Here is a 10,978-nt window from a genome sequence, read left to right as displayed (position 1 = left end):
ACTTATCAAAACAATGACACAGATTTTTTTTCATCCCATAAAAAATAATAGTATTATTATCCTGTAAATATGAAATTGTCAAATTTTAATTATTTCAATTAAATCCTTCAAACATATGTTATCTATCTTATTTTGATATTAGCATGCTAGTATCTTAAATTTAAAGTGTGTCAAGTTTTTTTTTCTAAACTAACAAAATTATATTATCGAAATAAGTACAAGTATTATCAAATTTACAAAATACCATAGGAGAAATCAATCATTTTATTCTATGCTTACTAATGATATTAAATGGTTATGTTAATTATATGATTTATTTAACAACTAGCTATAATAATAAAGAAAGTGAGAATTGTTTATATTCACATATTTGTTGAATTATGTTATTGATACAAAATATTTACAGATTTGGTCACTGATGAATCTTGAACTCATTTTTAATCCAAAATCACTAACATCAACAACACAATGATGATTAAAAAGACGTTTAAGCCCCATGCTAAATTTTTTAAAATAATAATATATGAGAAGACATTTGCCTAAAACCTCTGTATGAATAAGTCACCATTAAAATATACTAATTACTCCAACCATAGAATATTATGAAGTTTATTATAAAATGCATGGCTTGAGAAAATAATAAGGAACCTTTATGTTGAGAATAAGGAAGGAACAATATACCGTGAGTGTATATCAAATGACTTTTCAATATTTGAAGTTTAAGGTGTTGTAAGAATAAACGAGAAAATAAAACATGTTTTCTCATAGATTAAAATTATGATAGAACGGGTTAAAATCAAATTACAAGGTCAATGACACATTTTTTATTAAAAATATTAAAACGAAATTCACATAATTTAACTTTATGGAAAATGTAACACTTTTTTTGGAACAACTGTTTTGTTTTTTTCTTTTTGGCCCAAATAGTAATGTGTTCGGTTCATCAATTACGATGAATTCTTTTTGCACCTTATGCTTTTCTCATGCACCCCATAAATGCAAAATATCAATTTTACCTCTGTTGCATTAAATGACAATGTTCTTGCCGGTTGACTCGATTATCTTCGCGCGTCTGCGACGATCACACGCCCAATTATCCCTGTTTTCGTTCGTGCCTTTCTCCGATCAAACACCTGAAAATGCAAAGAGAAAGGGCACCCTAGAGGTCGTTTGCACTCCGACGCTCAAGTCAATGTAGGGCTAGGAAACACCAAGACTAAGTTGTCAAAAACTCTCTGCGTAATTTGTGTGTCTTAGCATCAAAGTTGTGTAAAACTTGCGTATCTTATTAGGTTTGATACTACCTTTGATATACTCTAGGGTTTCTGCTAATCGCAATTAAGGTAACTGAAGGTGTGCCTTAGCGCCGCTATCACCCACTCTTAGGGCAATCTAGCGCGTAAGGCTCCCTTACTAGAGTGCAACCTCTCACGGGATGACAACCTGGGTACCAACTTGTGCACCTAATCTCTGGGGTCATCCATCCTGGTAGTGCCCTAGTTGTTCACGTGTCATGCATGCAGTCCACCCCTGGAACGTAACCCTCTCGGGCTTTATCTCTTCCAGTGGCTCTTTACTTGTGTTACACCTGAACGCGTCATCCACACCGCACACATGGGCCCCTCGTGATCTAGGCTTCTCCCTACTGGTAACTGGTGTGTTTTCTGGGATTCATCTCTTGTGCCCTAGCTCCACTGTTTTAACTTGCCGAGGTCCGAGAACACGTTAGTATATCCTGATGACCGAGGCTTGATCACTCCTCGACGCCCTGGGCGTGCTGCATGCAAGGCGCTGACCCTTGCCACTCATGGGACCCAGCTTACGTGGCCCCACGTCCACTAGCAGTCAACGACGTCCGAGGACTGGTCGGTACATAAGCCCCCCAGTCTCGAGCTGTTAACTTGTTCAACAAAGAGACTAAGTCCTCGCCCTGGCGACCTGCGTGGCTCTATGTGACAAGACGTGAACAGTGTACCGAAGTGACATTTCTCTGTGTCTGTTTTAATCTGCACACACGTGCCTTGATCCAACGATCAGGACTTAACGTCGTTTGTGCTTCTTAGTTTACGTTAACTCTTTCAAAAACGTGCGCTCCGCTACTATTCCCTCACTTTCTCTGAAAACTCTTGTGATCATTTCACCCTTTCTACCAAAGCTCTCAACCTTCCTTCGTCAAAGCTCAAGACTTTCCACCCTCTCGATCAAAAGGTATGAACTTTGTGCATTGATCACCCTTGCTCTGCTATCTCACTATTGTATAATTGTCTGGACTGGTTACATTCTTGCACTTAGGATTTTCGCACTTTGTATTTTCCCTGTTTTCCTCTGCATCTCTGTTTCTGGGTTTTTCTAGGTCGCATCCTCAACTCCTTCTAAACCTTTCCTTGTTCTTCTTTTCTTCTCTCCCTCTTTGACTCCCTTTCAGATGGCTAGAACCAAAACAACCTCGAACCCCCCTTCTCAAATTGATTACAAGGCCCTCTACCCCTGGGCCTCTGAGGACCTCCTTGCTGAGACCTTTACGCTTACCTCTAGTGCGGATGTGGCCAAGCATCGGGAGGACGAAGCCGCTCACATGACAAGCATGTTTGAGGGGGAATGCGACGCTTACGTCTTTATTCGCCCCTGCACAGCAAGTGAACCTGTGTGTGTGTGTCGACGATCGCGTCAACTACGGGGAACCTTTCTTCTTCCTCTACGCCACCATCTTCAAGCGAATTAAACTTCGTCTGCCTTTCATAGGGTTCGAGCAGGCTCTCCTAACCGAAATAAACATAGCCCCTACCCAACTGCACCCCAACGGCTGGGCCTTCGTTAGGGCATTCGCCATCCTGTGCAACCATCTGGGTTCACCCCTTCCGTGGACGTCTTCCTCCATTTCTTCGAGGCTAAGAGTCCAGGGAAAAATCTCTGGGTAAGTTTCAACGGTGTGGTGGGGAGAGCCCTCCTAACCCTCTTCCAGCAATCCTACAAGGGCTTCAAGGGGAAGTTCTTTAGGGTATGTTGCGCTCCTCGTGACCCCACTCTACTAGATGGGTTTCCCCTTTATTGGGTGGGGAATCTGAAGCTCAAGAAACCAAAGGGTCTTGAGGAGCTGACCCCCCCTAATCGTGAACTCTGCCAGCTTCTCACAAGCTTGGGAGTGGTGTTCAATATCGCTCAGTTGATCAAGCATGAGTTCAACCCCAAAGACCTTAAGGGCTACATTGGTATCGTCCTGCCCTTTCTTAGTCTTTACTTGCACTTCTTATTTCTTTTTTATTGTAAAATATCATGCTCATTCTCTTGGTATAGGTATGGTGCTCAACGAGAAGAAGAAACTCGGGCTAGTTGAGCTTCTTGCTCGCCGTCAAGGCGTCCCTACCGATGTTCGCCCCTCAATTGTTGCTCCCACCGATGCCAGCCCCTTGGTTGTTGCCCCTCCTGTTCAAGATTCTCCCAACCCACCTGTTGTTGTGGTGATTGTCGACTCTGACGACGAGGTCACGGGAGAGGTTATTACCTTCAAGAGGAGAAGGGTGGTCGCGGCGGCAGCTTCGCACTCCTTCACTGAAGCCCCTCCTTCATCGTATCGGGAGCATCCTCCTAACGCTTCCTCTCCCCACGATCCGCTTGCTATTGAAGGCAGTGGGGAAAGTGTTCTCGAGGGTATCCCGATGCCGCCAGCTCTAGAGTTACCTTCCGCCCTCCAACATGCCCTGAAGAGGTTCCAAGAGAGGAGGGCCTCAGAGGTCTTGAGTGAGAGTGCGTTGGAAGAGCGCATGGGACTAAGTCTTAGGGACTTCCTTGCCGACTCCTTCGCCTTTGTGAGCCAGGCGAGGTTGAAGGCCTAAGAGGAGCTAGAGGCCAAGGTGCGGGAAGAAATGGAGGCCAAGGCAAAAGAAGAGCTCGTTCACCAGGCCCAAGCTTTTGCCCGCCGTGAGACTGCCCTGACCCAGGAGTTGAGCTGCCTTCGCCAATCATAGAAGGATACCAAGAAGCGACTCTTCGACAAGGGTCAAGAATACACTGAGCTGGAGTCAAAAGTCCTACCCTTACGCACCAGGGTATTGGAGCTTGAAGAGCAGGCGGAGGCAACTAAGGCCAAAATGGTCAAGCCTGAGGAGAGGGTCGTCTCCCAAGAAGTCCAGCTGGGTCGAGTGGAGGATGAGCTTGCTGAGAAGACTGAGGTCTTCAAGAAGGTCGAGGCAGAGCTCCTGGAAGACGTCACCGACGCCTACGGAGGAGGGTTTAAGGATGCCTTAGCTCAGATTGCCTGCGTGCACCCTGAGTTGGACCTCACCACTTTCTCCGCGCTAAAGCGGGTTGTCGATGGGCAGCTTGTGCCCATTGCCCCTCCCTCTTAGGCTCATAGGGAATTTGTTGTTGTATTGTTGGTGAACAATTATATTTATGTTTATGAATGCTTTGTTCAACCTTAACTGCTTTAGCTGTTTACTTGATCTCAACTTATCGAATGCCACGTCCTCATCTCACTCTAACTTGCATTCTTCGTCTTTGATTGTTAACTGTCGTAGCTCACGCTAACACGTCTAACAATGCCCTCGACGAACACTTGAACCTTAGGTAGCACGCTTACCTACCCTGGTCCTACCATAGGCTCTTCCTTAGGCAACGAGGGTGTGTATACTAACCTGTAATGATCTCGCCCCTATAGGCAAAGATGAGGGAACTTCTGGTGGCCGCTCTTCGTACCTATTCCATAAGGCATGGCAGAGAGAGACCTTCTAACTGACCTCACTCCTACCTTGCCGAGCAAGGAGGCGCTTTACTGATACTGTTGGCGAGTCATGCTGCCCTCGTCTTGTCGTTCTCACTCGAGGGGGGGGGGGGCATTCTCTGTGAACTTACCTTTCCCGTGCCCGAGACCTCTAACGCAAGGGGATGGCTCGTATCTGACCTCACATTCACTCAAAGGCGAAGGAGGATTTCTCTGGTGAAGCATACTTGTTCATTCTTGGTGTTCTCACTTGAGGGGGAGGTGTTCTCTACGAACCTACCCTTCCCACTCTCGAGACTTCTAACCCAAGTGAACGGTTCGTAACTGACCTTACCTTCACTCAAAGGCGAAGGAGGATTTCACTGGTGAACTGTTTCATTCAACCTTGGCGCTCTCACTCGAGGAGGGGGGTGTTCTCTGCGAACATATCCTTCCCACTTCCAAGGCAAAAGTTCGTATTTGACCTCGTTTTCGCTCGAAGGCGAAGGAGGATTTCACTGGTGAACCATTTCGTTCAACCTTGGCGTTCTCACTCGAGGGGGAAGGCGTTCTCTACGAACCTACCTTTCCCTCGCTCGAGACCTCTAACGCAAGTAAACAGGTTCATAACTGCATTGTACAAACATTCAAGAATACTTCAATCAAAATTTATTGGGTGACCTCGTTAAAAAACCCTTATAAGGGAAAAAGAGCGTCCCCTAAGAACTATGTATAATGCTTCAGTTCAACTGAAATAAAACTTGAGGTTGGTCGCATTCCATGCACGAGGAATCGCGCCTCCCTCCAGCGTCTCAAGCCTGTATGCCCCATTCCTAAGGGCCTCAGTTACTCTAAAAGGACCAGTCCACGTGGGGGACAACTTGTTCTCTAGTTTATATGGGTGGGCCTTCCACATCACCAGGTCGACAACCTGGAACTGGCGAGGCTTCAGCTTCGAGCTGTGCTTATACTCCACCCTTCTCTTTAATGCTTCAACTTTCACTCTTGCTTCCTCCCTGACTTCATCCAACAGGTCCAGATTCACCTTTCTCTCTTCGTTGGACTCCTCGGCCACGAAGTTCTGGAAGCGTGGCGAGCTCTCTTGGATCTCCACTGGAATCATCGCGTCCAACCCATACACCAAGCTGAAGGGTGTCTCTCTTGTGATGGACTAGGGAGTGGTGTGGTAAGCCCACACAATTCTAGAATATATGGCCTTAAACGAGAGGGGGGTGAATTGTTTAAGAGATGCTTTTGAAATCTTTTTGAAGTTTAACAAAATTCTTTGCATGAATCCATAACAGAAATCAGGTTAGCCAAGAGCAAGTTCAATAAAACAACAAAGCAGCAGAAAAACAATCGGTTGTTTATACCAGTAAAAACTAAAAACAGAATGTAAATGAGTTTAAGGGTAAGAGAAAGATACACCAACAGTTTATACTGGTTCACTCTTAAACCAAGAGCTACATCCAGTCCCCAGAAAACCACTGGTAATCCACTAAGTAATCAAACCAAATTACAACACACAATCCACCAAAGTAGTGACCTTGAACCCTTCAAGAAACACACTCACTTTGGCAATTCACACACCAAGAGTATTAATCTTGACCACCTCAAGAGCACACAACACTCCTTAGCAACACAACACCAGAAATACAAAAGGTTGAGAAGAGATTACACTTGTTTACAAAACAATCTGAAATCAATACAAATGCAATCCTATTCCACTCTCTTAGAAAACCCAAAGCTTTGATGTGAATTTTCAAATCTTGAATAAACTCTTTCACAACTGAAAAACTCAAAAGTATTTCTCTTCCTTGTTTGAAAACTTAAACAAACTATTTATATTTTCCAAATATTGGTCAAAGCATTTAATGAAGGAGCGTATTCAGTTGGAAATCATTTAAAGCACATTCAACCACCAAAACAGAATTCTGTTAGGATTTTCAAAGAAACAATCGGTTGAAACCACGAAATAACCGATTGTTTGGTTTGGCAATTAAGTCAACCAAACTTAAACAGTTTTCAACCTTTTCAAAAAAACTCCTAAGAGTAAAACAACCGGTTGATTCGACAAAACAACAGGTTATTTTTCACTTAGTTTGAAAAACACTTTATTTTAAAAAGGATTTAAAACACATTAGCTTTAGATTCAACAAAGGAGTGGATTACATATAAAACTACCCAGATCCCTCCCAAAACACAACAGCAACACAGCCTTGCAACAAGCACAAAGGATTTGGATTCTTCAAAGCATAATTTGAATTCTTCAAAGCACTTGATCAACAGAATGGCCTTTGATGCTAGAGATTGTCCACCGATATGATTCCCACATATCCCTTCATGGAGGTCTGCCATTATACGTATGCATTGGTCTCTGTTTACACATACCAAGATTGGGTGGGTGAACCCGTGTCTGAACAGCTCTCCGTCAATGAGAGTGTACTTGGCAGAATTTTTCTTGATTTTTCTGGATTCTGTGGGTTCCAGCGGAAGTATCCCATCAGCTAGGTAACGCTTGTAGGGCGTCATCCAGGTTTCTCCTTCTTCGACCAGGCAAACCTGCATTGATTCCTCCCCCAGGATTGGATATATGCTTACCTTGGGGGTCTGCAGTGTCTCATGGGTCAATGACGGATGACTCATCGCCCCTCCTCTTGTCGTGTTGACTTGGTGCACCACCACCCAGTTATCTGTGTCTAAAGTTCGAGGTGTCTTTAGGGTTTCCTGTATGACCGTCCTCTACCTGCCCTTCTTACCTGAACTGGCGAGCTTAGCTAGCAAGTCAGCTCGGGCATTCTGCTCTCTTGGGACATGCACCAGCTCGAACACCGCGAATGACCCCTTCAGGATCTGGACATACCCCAAATATGCGGCCATCTGAGGGTCCTTGGCCTAGTATTCTCCAGTCACCTGACTTGTGACTAATAGGGAGTAACTCTTCGCCAATAGACTCTGCGCTCCCATCTCCTTCGCCAACAGCATGCCAACGATGAGGGCCTCGTACTCCGCCTGATTGTTGTTGGCCTTGAAGGCGAACTGCAGGGCATGCTCGATCAAAAGCCCGTTCGGTCCCTCCAATATGACACTCGCCCCGCTGCCTTGTTGGTTAGAGGACCTGTCTACAGAGAGAACCCACCAGAAGTTGGCTTCCTCTTGGTGTGCATCTACCGAAGAGAGCTCTACCACAAAATCTGCGTAACTTTGGCCTTTGATAGGACCTTGGGGCTCGTACTGGATATCGAACTCTGATAGTTCCATTGCCCATCATACCATCCTTCCCGCCACGTCTAGTTTCTGTAGGACCTTACGGATAGGCAGGTCTATCATCACCACCACTGTAAAACATTGGAAATAATGGCAAAGTCTCCTAGCAGAAAACACCACCGCCAAGGCTGCCTTCTCTAGGGCCTGGTATCTTACTTCAGGACCTTGCAATACTTTGCTTACGAAGTATATAGGCTTCTGCACTTGGTCTTGCTCCTGCATGAGGACCGAACTGAGCGCCCGCTCCGTCACAGCGAAGTATAGGCGGAGTGGAGTATCCAGTTGTGGCTTGCACAACACTGGGGTACTAGCCAGGTACTCCTTTTACTTGAGCAACGCCTCTTCGCACTCTCTGGTCCAGATGAACCTGTTGTTCCTCCTCAGACACTAGAAGTAAGGGTGACCCTTGTCTCCCCCAGCTGATACAAATCTAGACAGAGCGGCCATCCGCCCTGTCAACTGTTGCACCTCCTTCACGGAGATTGGGCTTCTCATCACGAGGATCACAACACACTTCTCGGGGTTCGCCTCTATCCCACACTCGGTGAGTAGGAAACCCAAGAACTTACCCGCTTCCACCCCGAACACGCACTTCTCGAGGTTCAGCTTCAGTCTGTACTTAGCTATTGTTGTAAATAGCTCTTCTAAATCAGCCATATGTTGATCTTTCACCTGTGAGGTCACCACCATGTCGTCCACATAGGCTTGCACGTTTCGCCCTATCATGGGTGCAAGGACACTGTCCATCAGCCTCTGGTAGGTGGCGCCTGCATTCTTACGCCCGAAGGTCATCACTGTGTAATAGTAGCAAGACAGCTCAGTCATGAACACTGTCTTGCACTCGTCCCTAGGGTGCATCTTGATCTGGTTGTACCCAGAAAAAGCATTCAGGAAGTTGAGCATCTTGCAGCCTGAGGCACTGTCCACCTAGGCGTCGATGCTTGGTAGAGGATCAAGAGGTAGATGTGCAAGACGTCATTCATCCTCCTCAAAGGCTTACAAGAAGCATGTTCAAGGCCTTAGGAAATAATGGACAATTGTTTTCTTTATTTGTAATATCTTTGGTAGATGGTGCTTAAGAGGGAAACATAAGAAACCTCTTTTGTAAAAGCATCCTTAGTTATAGTTTAGAAATATTAGAAGCTTAGGGGGGTGTGAACTTAGTAAGGGATGCTAGGGAGGAGTGTAGATAGGAGTTAGGAGGTGCCAAACTAGGAAGGAAAGTCACACTTCCTTCATGCACTAGTTGGCTCTGAAAGTCACATGTCATTAGGGGCACATTTGCATTTGATTAGCTTTGCATTTCAGCACCTTATAGGCTATAAATAAAGGTGCTTGGCTTGTACAAATCAGATTTGGAATTTGAAGTAAGAAAACTCTACTCAATTTGAGAGAGAAATTAGAAGAGCTTTGGTGCCTTCATCAAGTCTTATCTTGGGTGTCAATGGTGAACCTCAAGTGGCGGCAACACACTAATCTTGGAGTATCCACACTCTAAGTGGCGTGATCACTCACCTATTCTTCCATCTCCATAAGTTTTCTATTCTCTTTCTTTGTTTCTTCTTCATGTTCATGTTCCAAGCTTACTTGTTCTTCAATTCTGTTCGGTGCCTTTGCTGTATTTTCAATTCTGTTCGGTATTTTCCTTTCATTGGCTGAGTTCAATTGTTGTTTCTTCAATTCTTATGGTTGTGATTCAATTTGACAATACATGGACTTCCATGTGAGCTTTGGTTCGGTGCAAAGTCTTGGTGAGTTCTTGAATTAGAACCTTGATCCAATTCTAATTAAAGTGCCAATTCATGACCAACTCAAGTTGTTCCTAAGAATGTCAAAGAATCAAGTATTCTTGCTATTGCATTCACATCATGTGGTATCTAGAGTTTAGGTTTGTTTTTGCTTAATTTTTGAGTTGTGTTGCACTTTATTTTCAAGAGCTCTTTATTTCAAGTTGTTTACCATTCTGTTTTAGGCTTTATTTTGAGTTTCATTGCTGTTTTTTCTTTTTGTTACACCAAGTGTTTGTGGAAAGGATTATGGCACTCATTGTTCATATGAGTTTGGCTGCTCTTTTGGAATGACATTCTCCTTCCTTGAGCTGACCTTAAGCTCCCTTTCACTTGTTGTTATATCTTGTGATATGTCTTTTAATTTTTTAATCATTTCAAGTTTTGTCTTAGTCATGTTATTTCATAGTTGTCATCACTTCTTGTAGTACTTTTATTGCTTTGTTTGTTTCTTGCTTTGGTTTACTTTCTGTTTCTGAGTTTATTGCTTGATCCTTTGTGCATTTTCATTTTTAGATTTGAGTTCATGCTTGTATTCTAGACCTATGCAAGTTCCTATACACAATTTCCATTATGTCTTTGCTAGTTCATCATACTGTTTATCATTCCTAAATAGGTTACTTTGTTTTCTTACAAACGTGCTACTGTTTTCAATTTACTGCAATTAATTGGCTCACTGGAAATTTGTGAAAATTTGGATTTACATTCTTCAAAGTGTTACAAAAGCATATCAAAAAGAAGTACTCAAAAATTCCAAGTACACAAAAAATGATAAATAAAATACGAAAAGTGTACAATTCTGCCCAAAAAAATACGGTAATTTGGCAGCGATTTTGAAAAATTTATTTCTCTCAATTGGCTTACTGTTTTTAACTCATTCCAGTGCCATTATTGAGTTGAGACATTGAAGTTTCTGTGGTTAATTTTTCACATTCCAGTTCGCTTTCAATCATTCCAGTTAAATATGTAAACATAGCAGAGTTTGCATACAACATTTTTTCTTGTAGTTCTGTTTTTGTTTCTTAAATCTACTCTAGTACTTTTCTCTAGGACTCTTTTGGTGTGCCTTCTTTCTTCATTGAGTTCTTTATTTTCTTGCTTGTCTTTCATTCATTAATCTTTGAGTTTGTCTTACATATAGTATTCCTTTTGCAATTACCTTTCTTTGCATCTACCTTTTCTTGTTTGTCATTCTTTCTTATTTGGTTTTGTGGTGAAGTACTTT

Source organism: Phaseolus vulgaris, chromosome 10 (genome assembly GCF_051622355.1).
Source record: "Phaseolus vulgaris cultivar YP4 chromosome 10, ASM5162235v1, whole genome shotgun sequence".
Lineage (NCBI taxonomy): Eukaryota > Viridiplantae > Streptophyta > Magnoliopsida > Fabales > Fabaceae > Phaseolus > Phaseolus vulgaris.
This window is presented reverse-complemented; position numbering follows the sequence as displayed.